Here is a 19,663-nt window from a genome sequence, read left to right as displayed (position 1 = left end):
TTCAATTTATTCCTCACATGGTATACAATAATAGAATGCACCCACAACAATTGAACATCGCATTGCAGAATTGAACCAAATAGTTAACTAAACACCACAAGAAATGAACCAAATGTTAACTGAGCACCACATTGCACAATGTATAACCAAACCAAGAATGCTTGAAAACTTGGAAATATAACAATTGTATTCATTTCTCACATATTTTGTAAAGATAAAGTCGATTTATTTCTCACATGGAAGACAATACAAAATTCCAGCCTGAAGAATTGAACATCACATTTGCAGAATTGAACCAAACAATTAACTGAAGACGACAACTAATTAAACAAATAGTTAATAAGTGAGAACCACACTGCACGACAAATAGAACATATACACTAGAGCAACAGATTGCATGGTAAAATTAGATAGCACGATTCACTAGAATTTGTTCAGGAAAGGCAGGAGCAGCACATGCAACGGGTAAACCAAGCATGCTTAACCGGTGTAGATAGCAAATGGCAAGGTGCTCCTCCAAGATATGGGCTGAGGGAGTCCTGGATTAAGGGGTCCTCGGAAGTCCGGACTATGTGACATAGGCCGGACTGGTGGGCTATGAATATACAAGACAGAAGACTTCGTCCCATGTCCGGATGGGACTCTCCTTGGCGTGGAAGGCAATCTTGGCGTTCGGATATGAAGATTCCTTTCTCTGTAACCGACTTTGTATAACCCTAGTCCCGTCTGGTGTCTATATAAACCGGAGGGTTTAGTCTGTAGGGGCAATCATAATCATACAAGGCTAGACTTCTAGGGTTTTAGCCATTACGATCTAGTGGTAGATCAACTCTTGTAATACTCATATTCATCAAGCTCAATCAAGCAGGAAGTAGGGTATGACCTCCATAGAGAGGGCCCGAACCTGGGTAAACATCGTGTCCCCCGTCTCCTTTTACCATCAGCCTTAGACACACAGTTCGGGACCCCCTACCCAAGATCCGCTGGTTTTGACACCGACATTGGTGCTTTCATTGAGAGTTCCGCTGCGTCATCACCAAAAGGTTTGATGGCTCCGTCAATCATCTACAACAATGCAGTCCAGGGGGAGGTTTTCCTCCCAGGACAGATCTTCGTATTCGGCAGCTTCGCACTGCGGGCCGACTCACTTGGCCATCTAGAGCAGATCAACAGCTACGCCCCTGGCCATCAGGTCAGGTTTGGAAGCTTGAATTACGTGGCCGATATCCGCGGAGACTTGATCATCGATGGATTCAAGCCCACGACGACCGCTCCCTACCACCACAATGAACATGACCTAAATCTGTCATCAGACCGTGCTAAGGAGATAGTGCATGTAACTGCTCTGGCCCTAGATCCGGAGCAGATTGCGCCGTCCGAGGACTGGAGGCTCAACCCCTCCATGGAAGCCACAGACTCAGCAGCGTTGGAGCCGCACACAGATCCAACCTCGAGCAGGGCCTGTGTCCCCGAAACCTCAGATTCAACTCCGGCCATATGTTTTGAACTGCATGCATCCGCGCCCATCGAACCTGATCAGGCGCCAATCATTGAGTTCAGCTCCGCGGACACCTTCCAGCACTCGCCTTTAGGCGATGTGCTAAACTCATTAAAAGCCCTCTCCTTATCAGGAGATTCTCAACCAAACTATATCCGGTTCGAATTGGATGCTGGCGGCAGAGAATTCCGCTTCCGACCCACCACCCACTTCATAGCCACTGTCCAAGACTTAACCGACATGCTCGATTACGACTCCGAAGACATCGATGGTATGGATGACGATGCCGGAGAGGAGCGGGGACAAAAACCACCGCTTAGAGGGCGCTGGACAGCCACCTCCTCGTATGACGTATACATGGTGGATACACCCAAAGAGAACAACGGTGACAATGAGAAGGATCCAGTCGAGGATAAGCCTCCTGAGATACAGCCAAAGCACCGACGTCAGCGGCGCCGCTCTAAACCACGCCGTGGGAAAAACAGCAATACCGGCACAGGAGAAAATAACACTCCGGACGATGTTGTAGACAACGAAGACCCCGTTGAGCCAACCTCCGAACAGGACGAAAGGGAAGATGGGCGAGTTAGCCCTAAGGAACAGGCCATGAATGAAGACTCGAAGGACAGTAACTACCTTCCGCTCTTCGAGGACGAGGTGAGCCTCGGTGATTAAGACTTTATCGTGCCTGAGGAGCCCGTCGATCAGGAGCGCTTTAAGCGCCGGCTAATAGCCACTGCAAGGAGCCTGAAAAAGAAGCAGCAGCAGCTTTAAGCTGATCAAGATCTGCTCAACGATAGATGGACTAATGTCTTAGCAGCCGAAGAATACGGCCTTGAGCGCCCAACCAAAAGTTACTCGAAGCACAAATTGCTACCCCAATTCGATGACGAGGTGCTGGAGCCCATATCCTTCCAGCACATAATGCGGCTGACCAACCACCACGTGGCCGGGACAAAGCGGCAACTCGAGCCGAACACCAGCCCACACTACCTCGCCGTAAAAACAGAAACACAACAACTCAGGGATACACATATGACCTGCGGTATGACCTGGAAAACAGAGCAGGTGAGACCAGATCGATCTATGGATTGCGGAGGCATGCCCTGATGCGCGATGATGGCCATCCACCGGACGTGCCAAACATAACCACGCCCGGACCGAAGACCGCAGACGAACTCCATCCGAGTTATGTCGCAACTTGGCCCGATATAGAGGTGCCGCACACCCCCTTTGCTTCACTGATGAAGTAATGGAACATTAATTCCTGGAAGGGTTTAAACCCGTGAACATCGAGTCATATGATGGGACAATAGACCCCACGTTATGAATTGAGGATATTCTTCTCCATATTCATATGGTCCGCGGTGATGATCTTCACGCCATCAAATACCTCCCGCTAAAACTCAAGGGACCAGCTCGACACTGGTTGAACATTCTGCCCGAAAACTCCATTGGCAGCTGGGAGGTCTTGGAAGATGCCTTCCTAAACAACTTCCAAGGTACATATGTCCGACCTCCGGATGCGGATGACTTAAGTCACATAGTTGAACAGCCCAGAGAGTCGATCAGCCAAGAAATTCTAGACTAGGTTCTTAACTAAAAAGAACCAGATCGTCGAATGTCCGGATGCCAAAGCCCTAGCGGCCTTTAAACATAGCATCCATGACGAATGGCTCGCCCGACACCTCGTCCAAGAAAAGCCAAAGTCTATGGCATCCCTCACGACGCATATGACTCGCTTCTGCGCGGGCGAGGATAGATGGCTAGCCCGTAGCAATAACAATGCAAGCAAACCTGGCACTTCTGAAGCCAGAAATAGCAACGGCAAGCCCGGACACAACACACACAAACGTCGAAACTATGGTGACAATACTGAGGACACGGCGGTCAACGCTGGATTCAGTGGCTCTAAGTCCAGTCAGCGGAAGAAGCCATATAAAAGAAACAATCCGGGCTCGTCCAGCTTGGACCGCATACTCGATCATCCATGTCAAATCCACGGCACCCCTGATAAACCCGCCAATCACACCAACAGAGAGTGTTGGGTTTTTAAATAGACCGGCAAGTTAAATGTCGAGAACAAGGAGAAGGGGTTGCAAAGCGAGGACGATGACAAGGAGCCCCGGCCACCGAACACAGGGGGATGGAAGAAGTCCCCCCCCAGTTAAAACGATGAACATGATATACGCTACCCATATCCCCAAGAGGGAGCGCAAGCGCGCGCTCACAAACGTCTAAGTGATGGAGCCAGTCGCCCCAAAGTTCAACCCATGGTCGTCCTGCCCGATCACCTTTGATCGTAGGGATCATCCGACCAGTATCCGTCATGGTGGTTCAGCCACACTGGTCCTCGACCCAATCATTGATGGATTCCAGCTGACACGAGTCTTCATGGACGGTGGCAGCAGCCTGAACCTGCTCTATCAGGATACAATGCACAAAATGGGTATAGATCCCTCAAGGACCAAGCCCACAAAAACCACCTTTAAAGGTGTCATACCAGGTGTAGAGGCCCGCTGTACGGGCTCAATCACACTGGAAGTGGTCTTCGGCTCCCCGGACAATTTCCGAAGCGAAGAGTTGATCTTCGATATCGTCCCCTTCCGCAACGGCTATCATGCACTGCTCGGACGAACTGCATTCGCTCGATTCAATGTCGTGCTACACTATGCTTATCTCAAGCTCAAGATGCCCGGACCACGCGGTTTTATAACAGTCAATGGAAACACATAACGCTCCCTCCGTACAGAGGAGCACACCGCTTCCCTCGCAGCAGAAGTACAGAGCGGCCTTTTCAAGCAGAACCTTAATTCGGCGGCCAAGCTCCCGGACACTGTCAAGTGAATCCGAACTACTCTGCAATAGGACAGTCCAGCTCGTCAAGAGCTTGACTGGCAATTCGGCCTCCTTCCCAGTCCTGACCAAACGGTGGCATTCGTACCGCGCGTACATAACTATGCACTCAAAATACCATGGCCATAGACGAAGGCACAGCTAGATCGTGGTCCATAATACGGCTCAACCGCTCCTGGACCCACATACTTTCATTTTTTCTTTTTCTTTTCAGGTTTGTTTTTTCCCTAGGCCTTTCCTGGTGACCTGATTGTCGGACATATCAAGGGACGGATACACCAAGACGGCAAGATGGTTTTGACGTATAAGGGAATTTCTACGTAGTCTCTTTAAATGATCGTTATGCCTGCTTTAAGGACCCCGCATGTAGCTCACCCTTGGTCGTGGCATGTTAAATAGCCCTTTTGCTTATTTCCCTATTTGTACAAAATACGCTTTGACATATTAATCAAACTACAATGGAAAATGGTTTGCGGCCCAATTTCTGTGGCATTAGCCTATTACTTCATTTTTCTTTTTCTTGATATTCTTATCAATTGCACCCGTACACTCTGGTACGCCTTAATTCACCAGGGGCTTCATTACGCTGCATAATACGGCAACAATGTCCGAACACTTTTTTATAGTATAGTTTAGTACCCCCAAACTTATAGCATTATATGCATCGGCTCTAAATCATGTCTTTGGTCAATAGTTGGATTGCCCGGCTCCTGTGCTTACTACCTTATGTTCCGCTATATCGGCTAGGGTAGTAAAGGGAGAACTACTACGATTGTGTCCTGGTTCATCCGGATGAGCACCTCAGTAGATAAAGCCGAAAACTGACTATCATGATGCGGCGTGAGGCGGTCAGCCGTTTGAGAGGTCACAAATCCTTACCGATTTTTTCCGCACTATGCGATGAATCAGTTTTTATCCGATCAGGTGTTTACAGCACCCCGAGTTTGGACTTATGAACACTAGGGGCTGCACCTAAATTTTTGTTGTCAAACTCCTATGGCTAAGTGAGGGTGATAAAGCCACATAGTCCGATTGCCTAGTTCGTTGCGCTAAACACCTCCTTCAAGGACCAAAACTTTGGAATAAAGAGTGTTTAGATTCATCCCAAATACCCCCATACTATCTACGTGAGGGTTGAAGCCAACGACTGGCCAACTCTCAGATTTAACAAAATGGCCGCACAGGAGGTAAAATTTTAAATAAATAGGCATTATAATTACATAACAGCACTGTTTCATAGTACAGGACAGGATAACAGGAATGTATTCATGGAAATATAATATCCTTAGCACATTGCTCCACTCCAATGCGGGATCCCTCCAAGACATTGCCAAAATACAGCTCGGGCGGTGCTCCTTGCCCGCGGGCGGTCCCTCAGTCACAAGCTTCACAGCATCCGTCTTCACCCAGTGCATCTTGACTCGGGCGAAGGCCATTCGCGCGCCTTCGATGCAGACCGACCGCTTGATGGCATCAAGCCGAGGGCAGGCATTGACCAGCCACTTCACGAGCCCGAATTAGCTGCTGGGTATGGCTTCGGCAGGCCATAGCTGGATTATCGAATCCTTCATGGCTAGTTCGGCCGCCCTATGCAGTTCGACCAGCTGTTTTAGCTGATCGCTAAAGAGCACCAGATGTTCTGGCGCAAGGTATTGCGACCAAAACAGCTTCTCTGTAGAGCTCCCCTCTTCGGCTTGGGAGAACTCCACAGCGTCTGAAACACTGCGCGGTAGATCAGCAAACGCCCCCAGAGAACTCCAAACCCGGGTCAGTAAGAGGAACCTTTTCTTCACATATTTTCTCTGCATAAGAAAGGCCTTACCCTCCACGATTTTTCTGGCCTCTTGGATTTCCTAAAGGGCACCCTGGGCTTCAACCCGGGCATCATGTGTGCTTTGGCAGGCCTTGGCAAGTTTGGACTCTTGATCTGTAATGTTGCGCTCCAAGGACTTGCATTTCTTGATGGGGTCCTGGAGCTCATGTTGGACCTCACTGACCTTGGCCTCATGCTTTTCATGGGCGGCCTGTTCCTTGGCCGCTCTCTCCTCAGCCTTGGCCAGCGCCATCTTCAGGGCCTCCACCTCGGTCACCGCTCCTACAAATATCATGACACTTTAGTCGGCACACATCATTCATCCTTACTGAACATACAGAAGGTCATTGCATACCTTATTTATCCTCTAGCTGCTTCTTCACGCGGCCGAGCTCTTCCTCGGCCTGCTCCAGACTCTGTTTCAGTCCGGAAACTCCGCAGTATGAGAAGTCGCAGCTAGTAACGACGCCTGCTTGTTCACATCGACTCATCTGGTTAGTCCCCTACGAAACTTTTTGATCCTTTGTCCGGCTTTTCTTCTCGTACACCGGACAGTGTCTCAGGGGATACTGTCTATACTGTGATGTTCTTTTTACATAATTGCGTTGCTTACCTCAAAGCCTGTCAGAAGGCTTGTGCAGGCTCCGATCAGTCCGCTCTTCGCGGACTAGATCTTCTCAATCACCGTACCCATAAGGGCACGGTGTTCCTCAATGACGGAAGTGTCTTGCAGCGCTTCCAGCAAATTATCCAGTGCCTCTGGGTGGACAGAGGTCACCGGTAGAATAGGGGCACCTCCTTGTTTTGAAAGAGGTTTCTTGCCTGATTCCGGAGTCGTAGGGGTCTCCGTAATTGTATTCGGCTGGTGGCCGAACTGAATATGGCCCCCATCGCCTGTCTCGATGGGGATTTGCTCCCCCATGTGTCCGGCGGCTGAGGTTTCACCCTCCGGCGCCACCCGAATAGCCTCCTGAACCTCTCCCTGGCCTGGGATCCTTCGGGATAACACCTCGGTGTCCTCCATGGCCTTGGGAGAAGAGGCCTCCAGAAGGGTCCCGCTGTCCATCGCTTCCGGGTCCAGCGAATCCCCCGAAGATGAGGATCGCTCGAGGTTGGACCGAGCCGGACTGCAAATACATGATTCAACATATTAATACTATGAAGTAGTGAGGCCGGATATATGAATATGTCTGGGTTTTTTAGTACTCACGATTTGGCCAGGGGCTTGTCCCTGGGGCGCCATTTTGAGCTGCTGTCGGTGGCCGCTGTGAAGCTGTCTGGGAGGGAAACTTTCCCATTCTTGCACGCTTCAGCCTCCAGACATGTGGAGGCCGCCCTCTTCTTCCTCCCCCTCAGGGGGAGAATTGCTTTCCTCCTCCTCTTCGTCCTCGGCGACGGAGGAGTGAGTCTTGGTGTCTTCAGACATCATGTCCGAAGCACCCTTGCAACGGAGACAACCTCTGGTCCCCTTGGCCTTCTTCTTGGCCTCCTTCTCCGGTGCTTGATAGGGCGCCGGAACCAGCATCTTTGTCAGAAGCAAGATTTCTGGGTCTTCGGGCAGTGGAGCCGGACAGTGAATCCGCTCTGCCTTCTTTGTCCAGCCCTAAGTGAATTAGTAGGGAGGCTTAGGCGTCTTCCTCGAGTATGCAAGTAAAGGATACACCTTGAAAACATGAAAAAAAAACTTACAGGACTAGCGGGATGGGCCAAGTCATGCCCGCGGTCCTCGGTCGTAGTCGGCCGCGTCTCGTTGGCCTTGAAGAGCACCTTCCGGATGTCTTCGTGCGTGGTGCCGAAGAACTCCAGCAAGGTTTGGTGCTTGGCCGGATCATACTCCCACAAGTGGCAGGCCCGGCATTGGCACGGAAGATTCCGGCGAATAAGCATCACCTGGATCACATTGGCAAGCTTGATGTTCTTGTCTACCATGCTCTTGATGCGCATCTGAAGCGTTGTCAACTCGTCTGGCAAAGACCAGTCCAGGCCCTTCTCTGGCCAGGAGGTGAGGTGCATCGGGGCTCCAGACCGGAATGCGAGAGCCACGGCCCAGGTGGTGCCGCGCGGCTCTATGATGTAGAACCATGATTTTTGCCACCCATTGACGGTCTCCATGAAGGAGCCTTCGGGCCATGTGACGTTGGGCATCTTGCTCACCATGGCGCCTCCACACTCTGCGTGTTGGCCACTCACCACCTTCAGCTTCACATTGAAGATATTTAGCCATAATCCAAAGTGCGGTGGGATGCAGAGGAAGGCCTCACACACGACAATGAATGCTGAGATGTTGAGGATGGAGTTAGGGGCCAGATCGTGGAAATCCAGCCCGTAGTATAACATGAGTCCGCGGACGAACGGGTGGAGAGGAAATCCCAACCCGCGGACGAAGTGAGGGATGACTACAACCCTCTCATGGGGCTCTGGGTGGGGATGATCTGTCCCTTGGTCGGAAGCTGGTGGGCGATTTCCTTGACCAGATACCCAGCCTCCCGGAGCTGGGTTATGTCCTTCTCCTTGACGGTGGAGGCCATCCACTTGCCCTGCGCTCCAGATTCGAACATGGTTGGAGTGCTTTTTGGGGGGGAGATGAGAACTTGGGTGATGGATCTTGACAATGGGGGAGGCATAGAAGGCGTTGGAGAGAAGGGGTGAATCCTTATCCCTTTATAAAGGCAGTGAATATCAAGCACCTCCCCACTCGCCTTAAAACTCGTCTATTCCCCAAGGGCCATGCAGACAGCACAGTTGGATTACCCACACCCGTATTGATGAGAATCCTGCAATAAGGGGACACGATCTCTGCTTTAACAAGATGTGCCAATGGAACCGCATCTCGAAATATGGAGCGACAGGCTAAAAATGGTTCGAATAATGACCGAGCGACGGTGACGGTGTCGTGGACTAGTGGGTACTCAATGCGTCGTCTCCCAATCAGTTGGATTGGGCCGAGGACCCCCATGGCCGTATACTCATGGGCCAGTCCGGACAGTTGCCGCATACAAGGAAGAATCAACAAGACTTGGCGATCAAGACAAGGATTCCTCACCCACTGGCGTATTCGGCTAGGACTCTTGTTATCCTAGGCCTCTGGTGCATTATATGAACCGGGGCCAGGCTAGTCGATAGACATATACAACAACAATCATACCATAGGCTAGCTTCTAGGGTTTAGCCTCTCTGATCTCGTGGTAGATCAACTCTTGTAATACCCATATCATCAATATCAATCAAGCAGGAGTAGGGTTTTACCTCCATCGAGAGGGCCTGAACCTGGGTAAACATTGTGTCCCTTGCCTCCTGTTACCATTGATCCTAAGACGCACTGCTTGGGACCCCCTACCCGAGATCCGCCGGTTTTGACACCGACATTGGTGCTTTCATTGAGAGTTCCGCTGTGTGATTGGTGAAAGGATCAATGGCTCGACTGCAGGTCAAATGCGACGTCGGCTTCTTCGTCACCAGCTCGACTGGTCACCTTGGCTTGACCGAGGAATGCGCCCTACCTCCGATCGTCATGTTCGGATGAAGGCCTTCATCAACACCAACTCCGATCTCTATCAAGATCATGGAGGAGTCATCCATGGAGCTCGGGGGCTCAGCGTCAACATTGCCCTCAGGCGACCGTGCTATTTTTCTGGACAGCAAGCTTGTATCCGCCGCCACCGCATCCTCGAGTGTCGCTTAAACGATTACTTCGGTGGAGTTATGCGGAATTAAGTCTACAACAACCCTGCAAAAATTTCGTCGAGTTTCGATGGAGGAATCTCCAGCAATCTCCGATATACCGGAGCCCTATTGAATCTGGACGAGAATCCGTACGAGTTTAGGGTGTGGTATCCAGCATCTAGCTCGGACGTCCTTTGGAGGATCCAACCGTTGATTTGCTGAGGAATTCCCATATCTACCACCTGCCAAAAATTCAGCTCGATCCGACCGTCCAAACTCCGGGAAACTTGCTATTAGTGCATCACTTTTTGGATCTATTTTCTGCGCGAGAACGAATCCGACCCGAATTCATCTTCTTTATGAATGGGATCTCGGACATCCTTTTTGAAGGAAGTTTTCGTATGGGGTGTTGTGTTTTATTCTCAAACACATCCCAGTAGTATTAAAAGTAATCTTTCAATATGAACTTCACCATCGCGCCGGTGTCAAACCAGCCCGACAACATCACTCCAAGGCGGCCGACCTGCGTTAGACACGTCGTCGCTTTGTTGAGCCGAGCTCAATTTCTTCCGATCGTCATCTCGGTCAGCCGAACAATAGTTTGGCATCGCGAAGGATAAATCGTCACCAACATCTCTGCCCCACGGATTACACGGAGCGGGCACACCTGCATCGCCACACGGTCACTTCATCAAGCCGGCATCGACCACGTCACGACCTGCATCGCTGGACCAGGGGCTTCATCACTTTTCATCAACCTACTCCGGAGACTTCGGCGTCGCTGGTCGACCAGCTCCGTCACGTTAGCTGGACCGAGGGCTTTGCCTCGGCAAGCCAACCTTTGCCAGCATCGCCATGCCGTTGCTTTATCGCCCATCAGGTGATAGGTGTGCGGATCGAGTCCCAATTTTGGGAATCACCTTTCTTCGGATTGCTACAACAAATAAGCTAGGTGCTATTAATCCTAGTATTTTTTGCTTGTTACGGTTCATTTTTCCCAATGAATATTACTCTGGTTTGTCCGTCATATGTACGCAGGTCTATCAAATGGTGGTCGCATTAACGACGGTCGCATGGTGGTTCGGTCAGTTTCCGTAGATAGTCCGGCGAATGCCGCATCCGGAACTCGAACCGACCTGTGAATTCAGGCCTTGCCATGCCTTTACCACATCACGCCGCCGCCCTGCATCGACATTGACTTCGGCGCCAGGCCATATTTCTTTTATTACTCACTTTGCATAAATTATTTGTTATGCAACGATTTTTTATATTATTACTATTACTATTATCTCCGGTTTGCACTATTTTTTGTGCACAGGAAAATGATCCAGCCGGGCTATATCCTTTGGCGTCACCTCAGCTGGACGGGGGGCTTCGTCAACACTTCATTACCCCATGCCGGGGACTTTGGCGTCACCCTGCCGTCCTGCATTGACCGTGCTATGTCACCACTTTGGAGTGCCGAGCTCTTTGCTCCGCCACCTTGGGACCAGCTCGGGGATGGAACCTTGTCCCGCGTCATGCACGGACCACGTCATCAATACCGAACACATTAACCAACTAAGTTGTCCTCATGCTCAAAGTTTTAAATTTTTAACTTGTGTTCGGCTCAACCAAGCATTATACTTTTTTGGAAAAAAGTTGCTTGTAAAAATTTCCTGGTCCAAACTTTGTTTGTGACGCACAAATTCAAATACCCCAATTACTTGGGGGCTTCCTTCATGAAGCTTTTTCCTCTTGCATATGGTTATACTTGTACGGCTTCGTTCCTTGTTCGTGTATTACGCCACAATATGCACCATATTGACTTAAGCGATTTGCAAGCTGGGTTGCCTGGCTCCTGTGCTTACCCCTACGTTCCCGATTGTTCGGCTAGGGAGTAAAGGGAGCACCTCTGCGATTGTCATGATCGGGTCACCCGAGCCGGACCTCAGACTGGGTGAAGCCGAAAGCTAGCGCTCTTATTGTTTTCAATCATGGTTGACAGACAACGGAATTCATGAGTACAAAAAATCTATTGCACAAGTCTCATAATAACAATGAGCACCGAAGAAAGGTATCAGTGGGGGTACTATTTTCTTCGAAGATGCTTCTTACTCTTCGTAGTAATATAGCATAAGTTCCCTGAGCACGCTTTGTCTGTTACAGCCTTATGGCCTGATTGCCTGGTTATTGGAAACACCGTTGATATTCTCGACAGATGGAGTACATAACACTTTTTGGTCCTTGACCGAAGAGGGAGAAGCCGACGGTCGGTTAAGACGCGTTTAAAGTTTGGTTGAACATAGATATGATATAAGTACTTCGGTACATGCAATCATTCTTTTACCCAAGTCACTTGGGGGCTCTTAAATTTATATGAGCCGTTCTATGATAAGTGTTTTTCTTCTTAGTCGTTGCAAAGTTTTTATTATTATTTATCACTCCTTTTTTCGACACAAGTGTGCGGTCACTAGCCGGGGAGCCTAATTTCTCTCTCAAAGCCGCTAGAGTTTAGTTTGCTAAACTGGCCTAGTAAGAAGTACTCTGCCTTCGGGATAGGAGGTTGAAGCCGTAGGCTGACCCGCTTGAAGTTTAGAGATAGGATGTGTCATGTTAAAGCACGGCAGAAGCACCTTTTTTTTCTAAAGTCCAATTTTCGGATTGGCACCGAACACTTGATCTAGTTCGGACATTAACCTTTTGAAGAAGTTTTTTGGCTTTTAGAGCCCATGGCACTTTTAAACTATTTGTGTGTTTTCAACACAAGTCTCGCAGTGCAACGCTGGACACCTTTAGATATTCGGCAAAAACATTCTCGGATATTGCTATATATGCATCGGTTTTGAATTGTGTCTTCGGTCAATAGTTGGGTTGCCCGGCTCCTGCATTTTCCTCCTATGTTCCGCTTTGTTCGTCTAGGTGTGCAAAGGGAGAACCACTGCGATTGTGCTTCCAACTCACATGGTTATGCACCTCAGTGGAGAAAGCCGAAAACTGACTGTCACAATAAGCGTAAACTGGTCGGCGATCCGATGATGGCGTTAAACGACGGGGCATTCATAACAATGGCCAAAGTGTTTACGGCTTGACCTCGACTGTCGCCCAACACTACCGGGGGCTATTAACTGGCCTCCCAAACTAAATCCTCGATATTTTGCTCTTGCATCGGAGCTGAGGTTTCATGATCATGCTTATCATGACAACCCAAAGAAAGGAACCGATAGCGGGACTATTTTCTTTGGAAGACATTTCTTCTGTTAAATAGTAATATAACATGTCTCTCCGCGTACCTTTGTTTATAAAACTGTATGGCCAGATTGCCTTGTTTGTTGTAAATCTTTGCCCTCATAAAGGCTTTATAAAGTAGGACAAACACTCCTCGGCTATTGGCCGAGGAGGTGGAAGCCGATGGTCGGTCAACAAAGTTTTATGCGGATCCGAGCATTAATGACGTAAAGTACTTGGATACATAGAGTCATTACACATAATTTGTGATTTTACTATGGATATCGATCCTTAATTCGGCCTCCCGTGCCCGCATTAATGCTCGGGGGCTACTGGGCTTCGGGCTTATTATTTACAAATATTAAAGGGGCACATCGATTCCCTGATCTGGTGTTTTCACCCGACCAGTGTCTCGGGGGCTACTGCATTGCCTGTTCTATGCAGGAAAATTTTAAGTGCAATACAGTTTCCGAGGAGATTTTGATCCTCGGGTTGGTCGGCCGCACCCAACCTGAGTCTCGAGGACTGAGCACGCCACTTTTTGTGTCCCGAAGTATTCTTCCGAGCTAGGACTTGATCCTCAGACCGATTTTGCAAATCAACCTAAGTCTCAGTGGCTACGGGGATCAGCGGTCTTATGTCATCCTTCATGTGCATCTCGGGTTTTAGACCGATACCCACCTTGAGGGCTACTGGCTATGTATCTCGGCAGAGAATAAATTGCACCAATCAAAAATATTGACAAAAATTGGCCCACATTAGGGGAGGTGCACCACCTCGGAAGCAGTCCGGCATAAAGCTCGGGCGCTAGTGGCTGGCTCCATAGAGGGCATTTCCGGCATTAAGCTCGGCTAAACTCCTTCAAACTTCTTTGAACCAAGGTGATTTATGACACCTCGGATAAAGTCCAGCGTTGGAGCTCGGATATATAGTCCGGCGTTGGAGCTCGGATACATTCCGGCGTTGGAGCTCGGATACATAGCCCGGCGTTAGAGCTGGGAAGCAGTCCAGCATTGGTGCTCGGCTGCAAAAGATACCTCGAATGCAGTCCGGCGTTGGAGCTCGGACGCAAGAGGACGTTGCTGCCCGGGAACAACTTCAAACCCGAGGTGTGGCATAAAAATAACAAGGCATTGATAAAGGCCAGAAACTTAAAGGGGCTCCTTGGATACCCGACGTATAAACTCGTCGAATGCATTTCGACGATCCTCAAGATAGAAGATGAGAAGATTTGTTGAACCAGTTTTCAAGACCGGCAACCGAAGATGAAGAAAAGTTCGGAAGAATCGAGGAGCGTACCTAACTTGAAGACCGGTTCAGGGGGCTACTAACGGTGTCCTGGACTAGGGGGTACTCAATGCGTCGTCTCCCAATCAGTTGGATTGGGCCGAGGACCCCCATGGCCGTATACTCATGGGCCAGTCCAGACAGTTGCCGCATACAAGGAAGAATCAACAAGACTTGGCGATCAAGACAAGGACTCCTCCCCCATCGGCATATTCGGCTAGGACTCTTGTTATCCTAGGCCTCTGGTGCATTATATAAACCGGGGCCAGGCTAGTCGATAGACATATACAACAATAATCATACCATAGGCTAGCTTCTAAGGTTTAGCCTCTCTGATCTCGTGGTAGATCAACTCTTGTAATACCCATATCATCAATATCAATCAAGCAGGAGTAGGGTTTTACCTCCATCGAGAGGACCCGAACCTGGGTAAACAGTGTGTCCCTTGCCTCCTGTTACCATTGATCCTAAGACGCACTGCTTGGGACCCCCTACCCGAGATCCGCCGGTTTTGACACCGACAGACGGCGTGAAGTCACACTACAAAAAGTTGCCAGCAGATTGGACTCGTGAAATATTATACTCTCTGCGGTTATGTGTGGAATTTGTTTTGTAGAGCCGGACACGTTTCTTGTGTTTGAAGACTATTTTGAAGTATTCGGAGGAGGAACCCACCTTGCAATGCCGAAGACAATCTTCACGCCGGACACCTCATCATTGAAGCCTGGTTCAGGGGCTACTGAGGGATTCCTAGATTAAGGGGTCCTCGGATGGTTGGACTATGTGACATAGGCTGGACTAGTGGGCTATGAAGATACAAGACAGAAGACTTCGTCCCGTGTCCGGATGGGACTCTCCTTGGCGTGGAAGGCAAGCTTGGCGTTCGGATATGAAGATTCCTTTCTCTGTAACCGACTTTGTATAACCCTAGTCACTTCTGGTGTCTATATAAACTAGAGGGTTTAGTCCGTAGGGGCAATCATAATCATACAAGGCTAGACTTCTAGGGTTTTAGCCATTATGATCTCGTGGTAGATCAACTCTTGTAATACTCATATTCATCAAGATCAATCAAGCAGGAAGTAGGGTATTACCTCCATAGAGAGGGCCCGAACCTGGGTAAACATCATGTCCCAGTCTCCTGTTACCATCAGCCTTAGACGCACAGTTTGGGACCCCCTACCCGAGATCCGCCGGTTTTGACACCGACATGGGCGTCGGCACGAATGGCAGCCATCACGACCTCATCCGCGCGTGCGGCCGCGATTTGCTTCTCCGCTAATGAATGCTCCTTGAGCTCCTAGCTATACTGCGTGCATCATGGCTTAGGGCGGCGCTTATTCTGTGGAGGGGTCGGTGATTTGGGTGGAAGGTGTCTCCCTGGCGGTCGGGGCATGTGGGATGTGGAAGGAGGAGGAGCATGGGGGTCGGGTGTGGATTACCTGCCTGGATAGACGAGGTCGAGCAGTGAGAAGGGGGGTCGCCGGTGAGGAAGCGGCGCTGCAAGCAAGGAGTGAAGGTTTCAACTTGGAAAGGAAGGCGGAGAGGAAATGTGGCTTTTGGTAAGGGGAGGGGGCGGGGAGGTAGATATTTCCGTGGAAGCCAAAAAATTTGAATTGGTTCAGTGAAAAAGCTAGTGCGCAAAGTGTCATCAGACACGGTCCCTTATTCAGAGCTGTGTACGATATGTGAACATCACAAACGATATGTGAACATCAGATGGCTTAACCCGTGTGTGATGAGTTTGAACGTCAAAAATTTTGGTTCCAATTTCCCCGGTTACAGTGGTCATCCACGTCATTGCATAATTTGGGTACACAAAGGAGACTACAGCACACCCACACTTCTTAATCGAGCAAGTTCAGCAATTAAATAGAGCTAGCTGGCCTAAACATTACTCTAACAAATTAAAGAACGACGCTCTTAATTAAACAAAACAAAGAGTACTACTACGGCTGGTGCTCGTCGATCTCCGCCGCCTCCTCCATGTCCAGCTCGCGCCCGACGGTCTCCTGGGGACAGGGCTCCATGGCATCCATCACACCATACTCCGCAAGCATCTCGCCATCTGCGACCGCCATCTCTTTGGAAAAGGCCACCACAAGCTGCGCATGGGCGGCCGCGATCTGGGCTTGGATTGGCTCCGTTGTCACAACGTATGCGGCGGAGGAATGGACAGTTGCTCGAACGCTCTCAGCGATTGCCAACTCTTCGGCCGTGGGTTGCCGACCGTTGTCGGAGAAGCTTCGTTCGATTTGTGCGGTGACCACCATGAGCTGGGCGTGGGCGGAGTCGACATGGTCATGGGCGGCCACCATCAGGGCTAAGGCCTCCGCTGCGGAACGGACAACTGATGTGCCGCTCTCGCCAGTTGCTATCCCTGAGGCAGATGTTGCTGCCGACAACTTAGAAGCAACAGCGGCCTGATATGTCTCCGACGTTTCTATAATTTTTTCATTGCTCCATGCTATTATAATATCCATCTTGGATGTTTTATATGCATTTATATGCTATTTATATGATTTTTGGGACTAACCTATTAACCTAGAGCCCAATGTCAGTTTCTATTTTTTCCTTGTTTTCGAGTATCGCAGAAAAGGAATATCAAATGGAGTCCAATTGACCTGAAAATTTACGGAGATTATTTTTGGACCAGAAGAAGCCCACGGAGCATTGGAGATGGACCAGAAGAGTCCCGAGGCCACCACGAGGGTGGAGGGCACACCCTACCTGATGTGGAGCATCCCACGTTCATCCCCATGGACGTGTCTACATCTCCCATGAAACCACTTGGACCTATGACAAGAGCTCGAGCAAAGGCTATCGAAGATAAGGTGAACTCGCTCCTCTCCGAACTCCCTCTCTCTACTTACGAGACATGGCTACTACCTCACGTGGAGACTCTATGTGTGATCAGGTGCTTGGAGGAGAGCCACGGAACAGCTACACTCAATGGCCAAGACGGCGAGGACACCAAGCGGGAAGGACAAGAAGAAGAGCTGCCACGGAAGCTACAGGCACCGGAAGACCGGCCCAGCCCGGACGTCCGACCCCTAGAGGTCGCAACAGCCCAAGGAAGACTGGAAAGCAAAAGTTATAGGCTCCGGACAACCGGCCCAGCCCGGACGTCCGACAACTCCCAGCGAGCGGACAACCGGCCGCACCGGACATCCGGCAACTGGACTCCCGAGAGGATATTAACGGAAGACCAAAGCCACCGGACGTCCGTCACACCAGCACCAGAACCAAAACAGCAGATGTCCAATCCTACCGGACGTCCGAACCTCCGCGTGCGACTGGACGACCGGTAGAGACCGGACGTCCACTACCTGTGTGACCGCAGCTTCGGGCTGATGCCCTTGTACCCCTTCACTTCGACCCCCATTTGCACTATGACTATAAATAGACCTCTCCCACCTCCTAGCTAGGGTTAGCGTTGATTTAGCTCATTTGTGAGATATAGCCTCGCTCATCCATCCAGATCTACTCCTTGTGAGGGACCAACACCTCTTCGAAGAAGATCCACCGAGATTCAAGACCTCCATTCGGAGAAGACCATCATCAAGACCTCCTCACGGAGAAGAACCAGTTACCCTTTGTATCATCATGTGTTGGACTTGGATCTTGTATCTCTCCTTGTGTTTCGATGATCTAGCACATGTGTGACTTTGTTCTTGTTGGTTGAGTGTTCTCTCGTGTTTTTCCCTCGTTCCCCTCCTCGTGTTCTTCGTGTTCGTCATAGGGATTCTCTCCAAACGTGAAAGATCGGCCTCTAGGGTTCTACCCTACATCATCTTGGTATCATGAGCCACGTTGATCACGTTTTTGGAGCCCCTACCCTTAGTTTTCTAGCTTCATTTTGTTGATTTGTCCTAAATCCAAAAATCCCCACCAAAAATAGCCCCAAATTTTTTTTGTCATTTCTTGGTGTGTTGAAGTTTTGTTGGATTTGATCCATGAATTTTGTTGCCACGTGTGGATCTAGATTTCCCCACCCTCCCCACCCTTTTCCATCCACAAAATCGTTCGAATTCGACATCCCCACCTTCCTCCACCCCGAAGTCGAGCAGTTCTTCACGTGCCCGAATCCACCTAGGCACCGGTCTACCGGGCTCCACCGGACATCCGGCGACCGGACGACCGTGCCCCACCGGACGTCCGTAAAAACCTGACAAAACTGAATTTTTTCAGTTCGGCCACCACCATTTCCCCTCTTTCCACCACATGTTCCAAACACTTATTCCACCACAGCTGCCCACATACACCACCATCGTTCACCAATACCTCATATGACAGTTTTGACACGTTTTGGTCTTTGAGATATTGGGTTGTGGTTCTCGTGTCCTATTGTGTTTTGGCTATATAGGTACGGTTCGACATCATCATCACCACGACTCATCTTTGCAAAGGACTCATCATCGCCAAGGACGGTAACCTCGATGACATCTTTGTCACACCATGCGATTGCATTAATAACCACATAGACTTACTTTTGTGTTGCTTACCCATCGAGACTAGCCTTTGAGTATTGCCGGCAACGTGACTTGTGCACATTAGTGATCATACTCCATAGCATACATACCATATCATAGTGGTACATATCTTGGCATCATCTTTTGTGTCACAAAGTTGTCATCGCGTACACAATTGCTATCTTGGTTCGTGAAGTTTTGCATGAGAAAAGAGCTCAAAAGTGAAAGAGCCAAACAAGCTTTTAAGCAAAGAGGGAAAGATAAGCAAACAGCTTATAAGCAAAAAACCATAGCATCATACTACATTAAGATTGTCATATCCGATCATCTTGGGTGATATCACCGAAATACCATACATATAGCATACTCGGGATAGAGGTTGTTGCATTTTTGCGTAGTAGGTTGTGCACAAGTCCGTATCCGCCTATTCTGCAATTGTGCTAGCGTCTCTCTAGTATTGTGCAACAAGAGCATTTTCATGGACTACACATTTTGGCTCATTTTTGGTTTGCACAATCCCACTTATCTATTTGTGTGTGTGTTTCCGTGTACCACCATTTGCTTGGTCTACTTGTTGCATTTGCAAATTTGTGAATCTTTTCCAACATTATTGAAGCTCACTTACAATTGCATCAAATTTTGTGCAACCATCCTAACCGAGCTCCACCATAAGCTTTTACTTGTGTAGGTGTGAGAACCGACAAGAATTGGTACCAATTGTGCTATTTCATTGTCCGCGTTTGAGTGATCTTGATCCATCTCCAACATCGGTCAAGGTACATTTGGTATAAGTTCTTGTCTTTCTCCCACTCACATTTCGCTTGGAATGATGGATAGGCCAAGTTCTTCTACCAACCCACTCTTCAT

The sequence above is a fragment of the Triticum aestivum genome, chromosome 7B, assembly GCF_018294505.1.
Source record: "Triticum aestivum cultivar Chinese Spring chromosome 7B, IWGSC CS RefSeq v2.1, whole genome shotgun sequence".
Taxonomy (NCBI): domain Eukaryota; kingdom Viridiplantae; phylum Streptophyta; class Magnoliopsida; order Poales; family Poaceae; genus Triticum; species Triticum aestivum.
Note: the sequence above shows the minus strand (reverse complement) of the source record.